Consider the following 19,093-nt stretch of genomic DNA (forward strand, 5'->3'; position numbering starts at 1 on the left):
TCTATTTTCTTCAGCTAAACTTCCTCCAATTTCTCTTATCAAATGAATTAAGTTGTGTGTGAAGGTGGTGTTAGGGTGGATGAAACATTTTCATTCCTGTGGCCTTGGTGGCTTGGATAATGCTATTAAAATTAAAAAGCTGCTCATAAACCTAGTAATGAAATAATCAACAAATAAACAAGGACAAGTATTTCTTGCCAATGACAGGCAGTTGTTTATAAGTATGCCTTAATTCACAAATTTCCTTCACTTAATTAGGTTAATGTTTGCAAAGCACTTTGAGGATGAAAGGGCTTATATAAATGTTAGAAATTTTTAATAGACTTAGTTGCCTCAAAGGCTGAGAGACTCAGCTGCCCATCTTCTTAGATGAAGACAGAAGAAATTGCCCTCTAGAATTTTTTCAGGGCAGTGGAAAAAAGACTCTGATATTCTGGCATCTGGGCTTGTTGACAGTTTAAGAAACAACTTCTCTTTTCTTTACATTTTACTAATTACCATGGAGGCTCTTTGAAAGATGGAAAGGATCTGTGTAAATAGCAAAGAAGATAATTAGTCAGGAGGGCACTTATTAGTACTCTTTTTCCCTTTTGAGGTAAGACCTAGGGAGCCAGAGTGTGTCCTCTTTCCCCTTATTCTGTTCCATAGGACTGCTGGACCAGAAACAAGTGACTGTGTAGGAAGAGCCAAGACAATTCCCTTCAGTGTGTCTAACAGTGAGACTGTGTGTTTGAGAGAGTTAATAGCAAATGAGTTCATTTGTATTTTGAACACTGTCACCTGAGCTGCTCTTCCTTTCAAGGCATTCTTTCAAAAACAAAACTGATCATCACTATGATATAGAACTCCAGCTACTTTTGTAAGTGAGTAGATTCATGTTAGGATCATGGGTTAATTTTCAACATAATCAAAACCCAGAAGAGCTATCTAAGAAGACTCGAGATGTCACTATGATTCTAAAAATAAAATTAATGTCTGTGTCCTAAAACAGCCTGAATTTTAACTCCACTGCAGGTGATTCATGTACAATGTTAAAAATTAATATGCTTTCAATCAAAAAAGTTGTAACTGGAGAATAGAAAATTTGAATATATGTTTTTGATTTATAATCCCCAAATAAAATGTATATATTTTGAAGTAACCAAATACTGGGTCTCATTGTTAAAGCATCCATATAAAAAATTTAAATATGCATATTTCTTGATCTCTATAAAAATGATACAGGGATGCAAAAACCTTTAATGATTCTCTATTACATATTTGAAGCCTTTTTATGAACTATTGGAAATCATATTTGTCAAAAGGGAATGGTTATTACTCAAATAAAATATGCTCCAAAGGTGATATGAGCACTATAATTTACTTACCCAGGTTTGGAATGAGGAAGGACTTACAGAATTCTATTTTACTAAAGGAACAATTAGAGAAAATAAAAACCTAAAGCCTCAGTTTATGTTCCAAAATTCAGAGATATATTTGCCAAATCCATTAGAGATAAACATTGTTGTTTTGGAAATAAAATAATGCCTGAGAATTTAAAGAAATTTCACCAAAACAATTTATTATTTAATTTTGGTCCATCAGTAGAAAAAACATTATCTTCAGAATAGCTGTGCAGGTACATGGTAAAAATTACTTAGGCATTAAGTACATTTAGACAACAGAGTTGGAGTAGAACTCAAAGTTTAATTTAAATTTGCTTGCCATATTTAGTAACATAAATAAAGACACAGAACCTTTGCTTAACCATAAAAATGCTTTTTGATTGTTTAATAAGTTATTTTTCTCTGGCCATAGAGCTGGGCTATTTGTATTTGTTGTTGTTGTTTTTAAATAAGGGTTGTGAAGTGCCAAGAATGTCAGCTGTTGAGAATGTGGGATTGGGAATGAGAATGGCGAATAATGGATTGTGTGCCACAACTGATTAGTTAAGGACAGCTGTGACAATTAACTAATGTGAACCTCAAAGTCCCCACCTGTGAAACAAAAATACTTATAATACTTCTCTACGAGGATGATGTTAAGTTTTAAAGAAATGTTAACTGTTAGGCACTTAGTTCAACACCTAGTGGAGTGACAGTTAATAAATGTCAGCCACTATTATTTATAGGAGAGCCAGTAGAGTGTGGGTATAGGGAACAAGAACATGGGCATTGCATTCAGACTGCACAGGTTTGAATTTCAGCTCTAACACATACTGGCTCTGTAACCTTGGACAAGTTGTTAAAACTCCATGTGTGTCCACCTCTCTATCTGTGAAATGAGTAATAGTACTCACTTTTTTGTTGCTGTGAGGATTAAATATGTTAATATACATAATTCATTTTTAAAAGTGTTTGGCATTTCTTAAGTACTGAACTGCTAGTAAAATTTTAAATACATGTGGTTATATGAGATTTCAAGTGTGTCTAGGCCTCAAATTTGTATAACTTTGGATTCATTCATTGAATGATGAAAAACTAAAAGATGCCAAGTTTGAAGAGATATTAATGAGTTTGATTATGTATGTGTTGAGCTCAGTTCTTTTTGAGTCATCCAAGCAACGAGAAATCCAAGCAAGCATTTGGATACACAGGTTGAAAGCTTAGAGAAGTGTCTGAACTAAATTTGATGGTGGTGGTGGTCGGGGGGACAGGGTGGAGAAGGTAGTCTCTAAAATAGAGATAAAAACTGATACCATGGTCAGGGATGACAGTGTATAAGAGAAAGCCAAAATACAGAGAAGAAAATGAGACTTTTAATTAAAATTCAAAATGTAGTTTCTCTTTTGAAATATTTTTTAATTTTCTGGGCAGACAGCTATACCAGGAATCATTGTATGTCTATAGATCCTAATCACTGGTTTGTGAGAAGTGGGATGGGTTACAAAAGTGAATACAGTCATTGGGAATAGAGTTGCTTCTTTTCTCTTTCATTAGCCTGGCATTGGGTAAATGTATATGAGGTCTATCTGGAAAAAGTCCAACCATTGTTAATATATCATTTGCATGAAATCAATGTAACCTGGTAGCCAAGGTGAGTGGACTGGAATATGCATGGGTTCACAATGACCACTTCTCTGTACTAGTCAGTGGTGGAGGTAGATACCCTTGAGTGAGCATGTGCACTGTGTGGACATTGCATTCAAAATAACTGAGCAAGTAAATCAACAAATCTGCATCACATTTTGCGTTAACCTTGAACATTCCTTCATGAAAACTATTGGGATGATTCAGAAGGCTGCAGCTATGGACAACTGGTGATTGGCAGTTTCATTAAGACAATGTACCCACTTCTGTATTGTATCTCATGCAGAGTTTTTTGGCGAAACATCAAATCACCCACATGATTCAGCCCCGCTACAGCCCAGAATTGGCTCCCTGTGACTTCTAGCTTTTCCCAAAACTAAAATCACCTTAGAAAAGGAAGAGATTTCAGACTATCGACGAGATTCAGAAAAATACAACAGGGCAGCTGATGGTGATTGAGAGAACTGTGTGAGGTCCCAAATGCCTACTTTGAAGGGGACTGAGGCATTATTGTTCTATGTACAATGTTTCTTGTATCTTTTAACTTCTTCAATAAATGTCTCTATTTTTCATAGTGTGTGGATGGATACTTTACGGACAACCCTTGTATGTGCCCTTTGGTTATCAGTTACAGCAGGTAGTTTTTGAAACTTTAGTCTCAGGGTATAATAGATTCAGACTTAGAAAAATCAAGGACTAGTTGGATTCATGTATTAGAAGACTTATAAAATTGAATTAGAAAGGGAAAGATGAAGAATCAGAGATGGGGATTTCTACATATCAGAAATTACTTGCTTTGGGTTCCTGAAGACATACATACCTTTTGTGAACCCTCTATAACTCCTGTGTGAATTCTTAGGTACTCTGGGTATTTGAAATTTGTACTGGGTTTGGCCTTTATCATTCCCTCTCTGCTTCCATTAGTTTATGTCAAAACATTTTTTTCTTCCATTTTCCTGCCCATCAAATTTTCATTGTCTTATCCTCTTGTTTCTAATGCAATAAAAATTCCTTTGAGGATTTATTTTTTGTTAATAAATGTTAATGACAATAGAAATTAGAAAATAAGTTATGAAACTGTATATGCTCCTAACTCCACTTCTCCAATGTGAAAGGGAGAAGTGGCATTGGGAGATATACAGTTTAATCTTCTGTGTCTGAGGTACATAGAAAAGACACATGGGTGAAATTTATAAATTAGGTAGACAGATGATAGATTTCAAAAAATTCCCTCACATGTTATTCAATGTGAAGCTAAACAATGTGCATAAAATGAACTGGGGGAAAGGTATTGGGGAGTGTGAAGGTGACTGACAAGGAGAAGAAGTAATGGTCATGAAAGATGATGGAGACAGAGGGGAACAAAGGAACTTTATTTGCCCTTTTCTCTCTCTTATCTACTTACCATTGCAGCATTCCCCAGGCACACCTGTACATAAGTGTGGATTCACACACTTCCCTATACACATATACCTACAAACATAACATTAATCTAGCATTTGCCATTGTAAATGCTGGTGATTATTAGCATTAACCATGATCCTAATAAGTTGTGCTTTTTTTGTCAGTGAAATGGGTTTTTAATTTTAAGGTTAAGGTATCTTAAGAAAAAAATTTCTTAATTCTCATTTATTCTTTGAAATATATTTATAATCTTATTTCCCTACTTTTGTTCAACATCCCCTTGTACGATGCCAGGTAAACTTGCAGTGACAGCAGCTAATATTTAACATTTTGTGGCTGACTACCTGTGCTTGTGTTGAGAACTGGCTCACCAAAGTCTGAATGCTCTGAAAGTATGATGAACAAAGACCTGGTGTATTTTTTGCTGGTCAGTTAGCAATGACTGAACCCTTTTCGAGTATTAGCCTTCAGTCACTCCAGAACAGTTAAAATGGAATTGAGAATACTAAGCACTTAGTGTTCTTTCCTGATAGCCTGTCAGAGAGAAGATACTGGGTTCTCAATGACATGGAAGCATTATAATTAAATGTGTATTATTTTAGAGACATTGATAATATACAAAGGCTACTAAAATTTGAAAATGTACTGTGCTTGATATATATATATATTTCTTTGAAACAAATACTTTTGAGTTGAATGTGATTAAGTGTCCTCTTATTAAATGACAATTGTGACTCTCACACTTGAAGAAGGGATAATATAAAGGAGAAAACAGACCCACATAATTTGAAGGTAATGAAAAAGAATATTTAGAAATACATGGATACTGAATGAATGCATTATCAAGAAGTTTCCAGAAAGTAGAATATGTAAGGCATCACAGGGGATGCATAGGGACTTTATATCGATGATTGTTGGCATGAACAAATTAATACATGCCTGTTGACCCTGAGGCAAGGACACTAATCAGTTCCAACACATGATTCTTATTCACTTATACCTATTTACACCTTTGATTCATTCTTTTCTTTCCTCTCAAAAACCTTTCCTTCCCCATACTCTCATACAATATTTGCAATTCTACTTCTCAGTTGTTCTTCACTTGTGTTGACTAGTGCTTCATCCCTGTAGTGGAAACAGAGGTCTTCACAGCAAGGCATTTTCCTTCTTTTCACACATCTGCAACTTTAGGTATTCCACTTATATCCTGTATCCATCAGTGTTTGTTGTTTTGTTTTGTTGTATTTTATAATTTCTCTATCTGAGAACCAGTGCTCTCACCTCCTTATATTAACATCATTAGCAGCATATGGAGGAGGGAGAGGCAAGACAAGGAGGAATGAGACACAGGATTGAATTTTTTCATGGGCTACATGGAAGAATTTTTTGCATACTGTCCTTTTTTGTAAGACAGATGTACCAGGGAATTATGATAATATAGTGGATAGACCACACTTCTAAATAAAATTATTTAAATGTGTTCTAATAATTACATATTTTTTCAGTGGGAAGTGTTTTCCTCACTTACCCCTCCTTCTTTTTTTTTGCCTTCTTTCTCTTTAATGCAGTTGCCATTAATCACTTCCATAGATTTTCCTGTGGTTCCTCTGCAATTACCAGGATATATCATATATCATAGCCTTTTTCTCTCTTGTTAAACTCACCATTTGACCTTCAGTCCTAAATATTCTACTGCCCATTTTCTACTAGTGACTGATTATTAATTCTGCAGCCCTTTCCATTTACATGCAGGTCAAAGTCATGACTTTACATGAAATCTTCCAATTTGTTGCCAAATATGCACCTCAGATAGTATGGTCATGTAATCCTATTCAATGAACATTTCTAACTCATCCTTATTCTGAACTGAGTTGTTTTCCTGGAAAGTCATGAATCTGTAGGTTTCAATTGCAAGGGAATGTCAGTATAGCCAGTTGCATATTCTCTGGGCTCACATATTACAATTATTTGTGTTCAAGTCTATTTCATTTAAAAACGTATTCATTTAATGCCTTAAGATAAGGCATTGTGTTGTATTGGTATTTTTCTTTCCAATATTATACACTGTGCCAAACTCTTATTAAACAATGAAGGAGATACCTGAATTAAACAATGAATGTGAGTTTTCCAGTGGTGAGAGTAGAAGGATAGGAATGGAATATTGCATTCTTCTACATACACATAAAGGCTTATTAAATGCTCAGGCAGAGCCTGAACAAACAACTATTATGAATCTTAGCTGTTCTAATCAATGAAGTGTGTCCAGACCAACACCTACACTTTAGTTTTAAAAATTTTTATTTATTGATTTTAGAGAGGGGGAAGAAAAAGAAAAAATTGGTTTGTTTTTCTGCTTATTTATGCACTCATTGGTTGCTTCTTGTATGTACCTTGATGTGGGATTGAACCTGCAATCTTGACCTATAAGATCACTCTAACCCACTGAGCTACCCAACCAGGGCATCAAGAACAATTCCTACACTTGAAAAAGGAAACCACATTCAGAAAACACACACACTACATATAGAAAACTGTATTTTTTAAAAGATTTTATCTTATTTATTTTTAGCGAGAGGGTAAGCAAGGGAGAAAGAGAGAGAGAGAAACATCAATGTGTGATTGCCTCTCATGTGCCCCATGCTGGGCACCTGGCCCGCAACCCAGGCCCGTGTCCTGATTGGGAATCAAACCAGCCACCCTTTGCTTGCCAGCTCAGTGCTCAATCCATGGAGCCACACCAGCCAGGCTAGAAAAACTGTATTTGTCCATTATAACAAGGTGGTATAAATGAAAAAAAAAAATCTCTTCTGACTCCATCAATACTGAAAATGAGTCTTATCTATAAATAAGTAAATCCATTTTTATCATTATTTGTCTTTATAACTAATAACAGGCTCTTTTTACCCCCACACAAGGATGACAATAGCAAAGGAAGCAATCACAGAAAAACATAGCCTATACATAATACTACTATCTTTATCGTGCATTAAAGGTAATTGCAGTAAATTGATATTGCCCTTAAAATCAAGGCTACATCCCAGTGCTCCAGAAGAAAGAGCAGATTTATCACATAGTTTCTGCTTTGCAGTGAAAGGGAATCATTAACAATTTAGTTAGACCACTTAAACTATTTAATAATTTGAAATGTTAAAGTCCTTTGTATTTTTCCTAGTTAATTGAATTAACCTATAGTATAATTAGACATGTCTAAATTAAGGTCCTTTTTCAATGATATTACCTGCAATGGAAACAGTCTTCAGGGATAAAGAGATTAGCATTCACATTAATGGTAAATGTGTCATCAGAACCACATTTATTCTTTTGATCTTTTATCCCTGACAGAGCTTATAGCTGAGAAGATTTGGAGGTTTTCCCTTTCTCATCAACAAATTTGTGTTTTTTAAAAAAAATTTCAAGGAATGTTGGCTTTCATCATAATTTTCCAATTAGAGCTTCAATGACAAAATTACTTCTTGCCTTTTTCCTGCTGTTGTTAGAAAATGCAGGGATGGCACAAACAAACACAGCACGATCTCTCCAACTATCTTGAAAATTGACAAGGACATTTCAAAGAAATCAATCAGATCATCGTAGTCAGTTCACACTGGATTTTCTAGATATGCCCAGGATGTCTCTCTTTTAGGCTTTCTTCCTAAGAGTACAGATGACTCCAGGTCCCCAGTTATATTTTGACTAAAGTGTACTTAATTATCTGTTTCTAATATTTACATAAATACATATATATGTGCACATATTTTTCATGTCTTTTTTTAAGTTTTATATTAATTTATAGGTTTCCCTAAAAGTTCCTCATGTCCTCACTTCCTCAAAATTCTTTTTTGCATTGTATGTGCTCTCTGTGCAGGGCAAACACAATCTCAGTGGGTGGTCCTGAATCTCCCTTATTTGCCATTGTAGACAGATGTTTTCTTCTTTGGAAATCTTTCAAATTCATGTTCCTCAAACTTTTAAAAATATTTTATTTATTTATTTTTAGAGAGAGGGGAAGGGAGGGAGAAAGAGAGTGAGAGAAACATCAATGTGTGGTTGCCTCTCATTCACTGGAGTACTGGGGACATTGCCCGCAACTTAGGTATGTACCTTGACTGGGAACTGAACTGGTGACCTGTGGGTTCACAGGCGGGCATGCAATCCACTGAGCCACACCAGCCAGGGCTGTTCCTGAAACTTTTTGGCCTAAGAGAGCTCTATACAGCTTAAGCTCATGATTTAAGTCAGTACACTAAAACAAACAGTACATTTGAGTTTAAAATTAGAGGTTAATATTGTGTTATAAAATAGTCATGTTATTATTAGCTAATCTATGAACTCCTTTGCATCTTCCTAGTTACCCAGAACTAAGTATACATGACTTCTAGATACTGTAAACAAACAAACAAAAACTATATATTACCTAAAACTCCCTGGGATGGAGAACACTTGTGTTATTCACTCTTCCTCTTAAGGTTCTTTGTGGCAAATCAGACTTAGCATAACCTTCTTCTGTGTTTCTAGGTTTCTTTGTTAATAAAATTTCACTTGTTCTGCTTTGTATCACATTTACATTATTTTTAGATATATGTTATAGTTTACAGCAAATTTATAATTCCACATAGGAACTTTGTTATCAATATTTTGTACCTTTTGATATTGATATTTTGTATCAACATTTTGTACAATGATTAATTAATACTTGAGCTTCACAATTTTTGTTGTGAAGATCAAAGAAAATAAATCATCTTTATATGATGATATAAAGATGATTCATTTTCTTTCTTTCTTTTTTTTTTTTTTAGAGCTTATGATTTTTTTTTTTAAAGATTTTATTTATTTATTTTTAGAGAGGGAAGGGAGAGAGAGAGAGACATCAATGTGCGGTTGCTGGGGGTTCTGGCCTGCAACCCGGGAATGTACCCTGGCTGGGAATTGAACCTGGGACACTTTGGTTCCCAGCCCGCGCTCAATCCACTGAGCTACGCCAGCCAGGGCTCATTTTCTTGATAAAGCATAACTGGTCATACAATTGCAGTGTACCCTAACATCTATTGAATACATGTTGACTATGTAAAGGGAATTTGTGTTTTTTTAATTTAAAAGTAGATGCATAAACAGAAAGATAATTGATATGTATTCAATTTTAATCCTCATAAGCTGATCAAGTATCTCCATTTGCTAATGAAGAAAATGAAGTTTCAGGAGATTAGGAAAATGCTGAAGTCTACAGTATAGATATCCATCCTTCATCCTCTTCCAGAGCTACTGAAGTTAATAGTCGTGTTCTTTTCTGAAGTCATTTTTAATTTCACTTAAAATAATAACATCAACTTGGGGGAAATCTATTTGAAGACATTTGGAGACCAATCAAGCCTGAGAAGCATTAAATGGTTAAGATGCTGACAAGTGTGAAATATATAGAAGTACGCCCTACATTAGCTACACTTTTTGACCCACAGGACATTTGCCATTTCAAATCAAGTGGAATAGAGAAATCGAAAGCTGTGTAAATAAAGGTTTTGGAAGCTTCTTCTAACTGAGAAAAAGACTAGATTTTTTGGTCCTACTAAAACATTCAGTATTTGACAAAACAGGTTTCCAGACTATGATACTGTGATTTATAGTGAGAAAAACATACAGATGATTTTCATCTCTGTTGCTGGGAGCAGCTACTAATACCCATGTAATTTCTTATGTGATAAGAGCAATAGTAGCATCTTTTGTTACAATATTTCTTACTTTGTCCTGAGTTCCTGAAATAGCTCTAGAGCAACAAATGTGAAAGAATTGTCTTTTGTTATTCATAACAGCCCCTTCCACCCATACCTTCGTTTACGTTAATGAGGAGGTTTTCAGAAGATCCATAGATAGGACTGGGGTAGGTTGCCCAGGGAACCACCCTGTGATTAGAGGTCTGGAGCTTTCTGCCTCATTCTGCACTAAGGGGCCCTGGAGAGGATTGGACGATGAGTTAATTAATCCTGCCTAACTGATAAAGCCTCTAAAAAAATCCTTAGCAACAGGATTTGGAGAGCTTCCAGGTCAGTGAAGACTCAGAATCACTGGGAGAGCAACATGCCTGGAAAGGGTACAAAGCTCTGCATCCGTTCCCTACTGCCTTTGCCTGCGCATCTCTTTTATCTGGTACTTCTGAATTATATCCTTTTATAATAAATCAGTAACCAAATTGGTAAACTGTTTTTTTCTGAGTTTAGTGAGCTGCTGCAACACAGTATCCAACCAGAGAAGACAGTTCTGGGAAACACCAAGGTATAGCCAATTGGTCAGTAGCACAGGTGACAACCTGGGCCTTGGGATTGGCATCTGTAGTGGGGACAGGTTTATGAAATTGAGTCCTAAGTCTATGGGATCTGTGCTAACCTCAGGTCAATAGTGTCTGAATTGAATTTGTTACCTGTGAAAGTGGGGCTCCTTCACGAAATCATGAGAAAATAATTTCACAGACCCACATGAGGGTGACTGTGGTATGGCAAGATTTATTCAGGTACAGATAGAAGGCTGCCTTTGAATTCTCAGTGCTCCATTTCCATTGGTCCCACCATGGGAAATCAGGGTCAGAATTGGGCCTGTGTTCAGAGATTCTGTACCATATGAAAGCTTAGTCCTTCTCTTTCATCATCTGACTGGCTTAGCTTGTGCTCCTGGCTTCTATCCTTTGCTGTGCTGTTATACCTAGGTTCCCACCTGGAGTCTGCATTAAGAGTGTGTGTAACTTCCAACCATGTGCCTGCTAGGGCCACATAGTTACTTTGGAGAGAAAACTCCCAATGACCCATTGACTTGGGCAAGTTTGTGTTTCTGATGGGGGTGGGACGTGGAGAGAGAGAGAGAGTGAGAGAAGGAGCAAGCTTTGATCCCTGGGATTTTATTATCTCAGACTTGGGAAGGACAAGGAGCTTTTTCAAAATAAACAATGAACTTCCCAAGCTTTTGGGCTTCTGATGTATCCATCTTTCAACCAATTCCTTCTTGCCTCAGACTAGATTGACAGGCCCTATGGTTGTCATTTGGCTTCCATTGTACTCACGTCCCCCCTTATTTGCTTATTTCCATGTGCTCACGTCCCCCTTTATTGTCCTGTCTCTTTCCCCAGTGCTCTGCAGGGAATGGACTGGTGGTTCCCTGGAAAGTGTGTGAAGTTGTAACTCCCTGATGAAACAATAATGTCTAATTCCATTTGCTCTCCTCTTTTATTAATATCCAGCTACCTACAATAACAAATTGAGTTGTAAGACACCCGGATAGGGTCCACAGAGAACTGGAGACCTGGTTGGTATGGGAACCCCCCACACATCTGGTGCCAGAAGTGAAGGACTCTGTCAATAGAAAGAATAGTTTTTTCTTGCATAGGCCAAAAATATTCTGATTGCACTTTTTCCCCCTTAAGATAATTAGTGATTTCTAAGCTGTCCATGTTCAGCACAAGAGAAAAAGCAAGCAAGCAAATGATGAGGATGATACTGATAAGGAAGATGATGATAATGATAATGATAAAAAAATAAAACTCACAAATCTGATGAAAGGCTAAAAATCCAAGTAAAGTTTTCTTCTCAAAATAATCTCTTGAAATTCTCTGAAATTTATCCTTGAAATTTCTTAATCTTGGTTTATATTACAGCACTTGCTTATATTCTATCAGTCTTCCAGAAGAAACTGATATTCTCTCTATAGTTTGTTATATGCAATCTCAGCATTTAATATAAAATTAATCAATATTCCAGGTAACATGGTCAAATGAATAAAATCAAAAGATAAAAATAAATTGATAGAAATTTATAGTCAGGATGGTAGAGTAGGCAGAGATGGCTTGCTTCTTCACAAGCCATTTCAAAATTACAACTAAAATATTGAACAACCATCACTCAGAGCAGTCAGAGATCAAGTTAAATGGAAATCTGACAGGTATGGAATTAGAGAAACCACATCCATCCAGACTGAACTGGCAAATTGGTTTCATATCTGAGACTCCATCAACCTGGTTAACACTGTTTGACCCACCTTGGAGATCCCAAAGTCTCCTGCTCACCCAAATTATGGGACACCCAAGCTACTTTTCCATATGAATGGCCTCATGCTTCACAACTTCCTAAATCCTATCAAACAAGCAACAGCTGGCCTCATTGAGCCACAGGCCCAGCACTAGCAGATTATAGCCTACATTCGCAGCAAGGCTTTGCCTGGAAATCTCCAAGCCCAGCACAAGTAACAGCCATTTCAGATTGATTTGTAGTTCAGACAGGGTGGCCCTAGGCAAAACACAGATGGAGGCTGATCTTGGCCTACACTGTCTGGGAAACCCCAGGGCCAGTGCACCCAGTGGACAGCTACAGAACACATCAGAGCACCACCAACTGGCCCCTGAATAGCTGAACCTCCACAAAGAGCAGAGGTTGATGGTAAGTGGTCCTAGCAAATCCTTGCAGCTGACTGGCCTGAGTAAATCCCTCCCATTGATCTGCCAAAAGCAATCAAGGCTCAACTACAAGTAGACAATGTACTCAGCCCACCTGAGTGCACACCTAGAATACCCATCTTGGGTGATAGGGCAGGCTATGCCACTGGACTCTACAGGACACCCACTACATTAGGCCACACTACCAAGACACAGAGTTAAATCAGCTCTATCTAATACATAGAAACAAATGCAAGGAGGCTGCCAAAATGAGGAGATGAAAAAACATGGCCCAAATTAAAGACTAGATCAAAACTCTAAAAACATAGCTAAATGAAATGGAGATAAACAATCTAGCAGATGTAGAGTTCAAAACACTGATTATGATAATCCTCAAGGAACTTAGGCAGGACCTCAACAGCATAAGAAGGATATAGTCAGAAATGAAGGATTCATTAATTGAAATAACGAACAATTTAAGGGAAACAACAGTAGAATGGTAAAGCCAAGAATCAAATCAATGATTTGGAACATAAGGAAGAAAAACACAACTAGTCAGAACAAGAAGAAAAAATAATTTCCCAAAATAAGGATAGTTTAAGCAGCCTGTGGTACAACTTAAGAGGTTCAACATTCACATCATAGTGGTACCAGAAGGACAAGAGAAAGAATAAGAAATGGGAAATATATTTTAAAAAAGCAATAAAAGACAACTTCCCTAATTTGGTGAATGAAATAGTCATGCAAGCCCAGGAAGCACAGAGAGTCCCAAACAAGATGGATCCAAAGAAGCATACTCCAAGACCCATCATAATTAAAATGCCAAAGGTTAACGATAAAGACAGAATATCAAAAGCATTAAGAGAGCAGCAGTTGGTTACCTACAGGGGGGTTCCCATAAGACTATCAGCTGACTTGTCAAAAGAAACTTTGCAGGCTCAAAGGCAATGGAAAGAAATATTCAAAGTAATGAAAAGCAGGGACCTACATCAAGATTGTTCTTCTCAGCAAATCTATCATTTAGAATCAAAGGGCAGATACAGAACTTCTCAGACAAGAAAAAACAAAAGGAGTTCATTACCACCAAATCATTATTATATGAAATGTTAAAGGGATTTACTTAAGAAAGAAAAAGATCAAAACTATGGACAATAAAATAGCAAAACATACAAATCTATCAGTAATTGGATCTAAATATAAACAAACAAAGCAAACAAGAATAATAGAGACAGTATTATGGATGCAGAGAGCATTTAATGGTTGCCAGATGGGTGGGAGGGTGTGAGTGAAGAGGTGAGAATGTCAAAAAGTAAAAATAGATAGTTACAGAATAGCCACAGGGATGTAAAGTATAGTATAGGAAATGGAGTAGCCAAAGAAATTATACGCCAGACCCAAGGGCATTAATAATGGTGGGAAATTGCCTGAGGGAGTGGGGGTGCTGGGTAGAAGGGGAACAAAGAAGGAAAAGTTAAGGCAACTATTATAGCGGAATCAATAAAATAAAATTAAAATCAATAGAAGTAAACTTACATATGATCTACTTATTGTTGTTATCAGACACAGAACTTAACTGTGATGACTACTATTTTAATTTGTTATTGAATTATAACAAATAAAGTTACAAATATTAATGCACTTAACAATGTAATTTTAATTAGCACTAACTGTGCCTCAGATAAATCTCACTGGCTATGATACTGCCACTGCACAAAGGATCAATGTAATTTTTAAAGTATATACTGTGTATAGAAAATTACATGCTCATCTGAAACATCCATTATGTCCTTTTCACATTAGTCTTCACCAGAGTTAACCATAGTAATAATGGCTGTTACCCAAAATTATGTTTGTTTTTTGAGGGCAAAAATGTAAACAAACAAAAATATCTTTGAAATGTGTTTATAAATATTTTAAAAGACATTAAAAGTCATTTGTAGCTTTCATTTTAGTTGTATTTATTAAGTTTCAGGATCATATTTGGCATCTCAGTGAATTTATTTGGCATATATTTTTAAATTATTTTATTCTAGAACAATTTTTTTAGACTTTGTATCTATGACGTTAACACTTTTTAAGAGTACTGTTAGTAGGATTTAACTCAAGTTAGGTTCTTCTAATTTTTCTCATGACTATATTCAGATTATTCATTTTGACAGGAACATAAAAAGAAACAATATTTTGTTCTCAAAGCATCTCGTCAGGAAGCACAGGTTGTTGGTTTCTCCCATTATTTATGATGTTAAATTGATCACTTTTTTGCCAGGTTTCTTCACAAAAATAGTACTACATTCTTTTTCTAGTATATTGGTCATGTATAGAGATATACTTTGAAACTTGTAAAAATTGTATTCCTTGGCATCTTTCCCCACTAGCTTCAATACCCATTAGTGATAATTAATTGAATCAATAACCACAATAATGAATACAAAACAGTCTATGATAATGAACTTATCTAAATGAAACTATGATTTATTTTAAGCTTACTTTTTATATAAAAGATAAAGCATTTAAATTTTTTCTAAAATAATTATAAAAATATTCTAATATATACAAATAGTTTGAATTGAAATAGTCTGAAACTGAGGTAAATACAATGACACTAAATTGTGTGCTTTGGACATAAGGGAATAATAAAGAGAGTATCAAAATATATGCATGAAAGGAACAGATTCATAAGATTATATATATATAAATTATCAGTTCTGTTTGTATTTGTTTGATTTCTATGGGTCTGTTCACCACAAGGTAGAAATAACAGGGAAAGAATCTATAGGAGTTTGGGTTTTTATTATCCATAGTACTTGGGGAGCTTAAATAGATTTGGAAATTGTTCAGATAAGGTTGATATTTGGGATTCAGGGATATGAATTAGATTTTCCTGAGAGACAGCATTTCACATGGGAACAGAAGTAAACTCAGCACAAATGCATGGGGAACGTTAAATTTTAAATGGGAATAAAAATAGAAGGAATTCAGAAATAGTTCTCAAAGAGGTAGCAGAATAATTAGAGTGGAGTCTGCAATGATGAACGCGAAAAGTACTGTCCCTGCTTGCAGGGAGTTGCAGGAATGGAGAGAGGAGGCACTAATCTAATCTGGAGCAAGGAGGGTGGTCAGGTGAGATTCGAAGACAAAGGTACCATTAGAGTGAGACTGCAGTGAGGAAAGGAAGGTGAAGCATAATGTTCCAATTAGAGGGAACACCATGTAAGAAGACACAGGGTGAGCATGTTCATGTCAATCCATGGGGACTGATCACAGCCCCATTGCACGGAGTCCACATGTCACTGAGTGTAAACCACATGTGAGGAGGTAGGAAAGAAGTAGGCAGGGACAAGAATAAGGAAGAAATCCACTGGGGTGAAGCTGAGGCTTTCCTTCCTGAAAAAAAACAGAAACAACCTCAGCTATACCTGCAGAAACCTTTCACCTTTCCCTTACTCCTGCCTTAATTATGGCAAGAATTTTGAAATTGAAAGTTAGAAATAACTTGAATTATTGATGACATCTTTGCATAGCTGAACTAGCACACATAACTGCCTATATCCAGGCTCCATATTTATGGGAAAAGTGCTTTTACATTTAAACTATTTATTAGCTAATAGCTTAATAAACAAAGCTACTCATTTACTTGAAGCTAAAGCCATCCTTGACCAATATAGGGAGGGAAAAAAAAGATGATGATAACATTTTTCTCACAGAAAAAGTCCATGACTGAAATTTTGTTTTGAATATCAGTGACTTTGGAGATTCAACTTGATGCTCTTGGTCCTGAGGAAGTAGTTTATGGACCCTCTCAGGATTAAAGGGGATACAAAATGAACTGAAAAGTCTGTGGAATGCCCACATTCATTCCATTTTAAAGAGCAGCTTGACTGCTTTTTTTAAAAAAATATTGATTTGAGAGAGAGATTGACAAAGAGGAATATAAATTTGTTACTCCATTTATCTGTGCATTCACTGATTGGTTCCTGTATGTCTGGCTCTGACCAGGGATCAAACCTGCAACCTTGGCATATCGGGATAATGCTCTAACCACCTGAACTTCCTGGCCAGGGCCCAGCCTTACTGCTTTTAAGTGTTGAATGGTCCAATAAGAACAATGTTTTGCCTCTATGATATTTGAAAATGACTAATATGCATCATAGCCTTCACAGTTAAATAGCTGTTTAAAATAATAACCATATTGAATTTTCTTAAAGTTCATTTTATATTTCCCTGTCAGAAACTTCTACCTATTCTTAGATTAAAAGGTTAGATGACAGCAATAATTTGACCTAATTAGATAATATTATTTAGGTGTTAGTGAAATTCAGCAGCAGCAAGCTAAGGAAGTTTTGCTAATTGTCCAGAGAAGAATTATTGAGATTTTTTAAAAGATTGATATTTTAAAAAATGTAAAACATTGTTTTCTTCTGTATGGTTTAGTTACAGTTTTACAGATTACTTTATTGGTAGACAATGACTTGTAAATTAAAATTAGCACATGATACTTAAATGAATTAGTGATGAGCACTAAAGAGCTTTAGAATAAATGGTACATCTTTTAAAATATTTTGCTAGTACTAAAAAACTAAATTACAATTTTTGTGAACATTACAAATTTCAGATTCAGTGTTAAATATTACCACCTTTTTTGGGACATAGCTGACTCTCAATGCCTTATTTGAAAAATAATATAAGCTCAGAGATGATCCAAGTTTATTCCTTCTACATCTAGGTTCAAGTATTTAGATAAGAGTGAATATAAAATACAATGTAGAAATTATTTTAGTTTTAGGTTCACACAAAATTGAGCAGAAAATACAGAATTTCCATACATACCCCTGCCTCACACATGTACCTTCAAAATCTCTCACGATGGTGGTACACTAGTTATAATGATGAACCAAAATTGACACATCATCACCCCAAGTTCATAGTTTCATCAGAGTTCACTTTTGGGGTTGTACACTTTATGGGTTTTGAAGAAGGGGCTCTGGAAGGGCCAAAACAAGTTTTTTGTCTGTAAGAATTTCCTTTTGTGGACACTTCATATAATGGATTATATAATTTATGGCCTTTTGTGTCCATCCTTTTCTGCTTAGCATAATGTTGTTAAGGTATATAAATGTTATAGAATTTATCTATAATTTTATTCCTTTTGTGGATAATATTCCATTGTATACATATATCACATGTCATTTGCTCATTTATTAATTGATGGACACTTGTTTTGTATTTTTTTTCACCTTTTAGTTGTAATGAATACTGATGCTGTGAGTTTTCAGTTCTTTTCTCTATGTAACTGGGAGGGTAATTGTTGGGTTATATATATTCAATGTTTAACTGCTTCAGGAACTGTCAGACAGTCTGCCAAGCAGTTGCAAAATTTTACATGTGTATAACTTCTCTACATTCTCACCAACACTTGGTGATGTCCATCTTTTTAAAGTCATTGTATGGTCATCATAAGTGTGAAGTAATATTTCATTATGATTTTTATTTCATTTCCCTAATGACAAGTTATGTTAAGCATCTTTTCATGGACATTTGAATATTTTCTTGGGAGAATTATCTATTCAAATATTTTTCCAATTTTCAAATTGTGCTACATATCTTTTTACGTTGAATTGCAGGAATTCTTTATATATTTTGGATGCAAGTCCCTTAATATTGTCACAAATAATTTTTCTTCTGTAAGCTGTCATTTAACTTTCTGAATGTTCTTTAAATCACAAAATATTTTTTCTAACTTTTTAAAGAGTTTATTTATTTATTTTTAGAGAGGGGAAGGGAGAGAGAAAGAGAGGGAGAGAAACATCAATGTGTGGTTGCTTCTCACGTTCCCCCTACTGGAGACCTGGCCAGCAACCCAGGTATGTGCCCTGACTGGGAATCAAACCAGCAACCCTTTGGTTCACAGACTGGCACTGAATCTACTGAGCTACACCAGCCAGGGCCAACTCACAAAAGCTTTTAATTTTATGAAGTCAATTATCTAATTATCTACTTATTTTATTAATTTTTTACTTTTACTTTTTTTCAGAATGCTACATAGTTGGAATCATAGAGTATGTAGGCCATTCAGATTGACTTCCTTCATTTAGTAATAGGCATGGAAGTTGCCTCCATGTATTTTCATAAGTCTTAGTAATTAATTTCCTTTTAGCTCTGAAATATATTGCATTATCTGAATGTACCACAGTTTATTTATCCATTCACTTACTGAAAGATATTTTGGTTGCTTTCAAATTTTGACAATTATGAACAAAGCTGCTGGAACATCACA

General features: G+C 35.5%; 1 pseudogene; it reads right to left on the reverse strand.

The window, feature by feature from the left end:
* Nucleotides 1-14,427: 14,427 nt before the first annotated feature.
* On the reverse strand, nucleotides 14,428-14,537 carry LOC114491294 (annotated as a pseudogene).
* Between the last annotated feature and the right edge of the window lie 4,556 nt (nucleotides 14,538-19,093).

Source organism: Phyllostomus discolor, chromosome 2 (assembly GCF_004126475.2).
Source record: "Phyllostomus discolor isolate MPI-MPIP mPhyDis1 chromosome 2, mPhyDis1.pri.v3, whole genome shotgun sequence".
Classification (NCBI taxonomy): Eukaryota; Metazoa; Chordata; class Mammalia; order Chiroptera; family Phyllostomidae; genus Phyllostomus; species Phyllostomus discolor.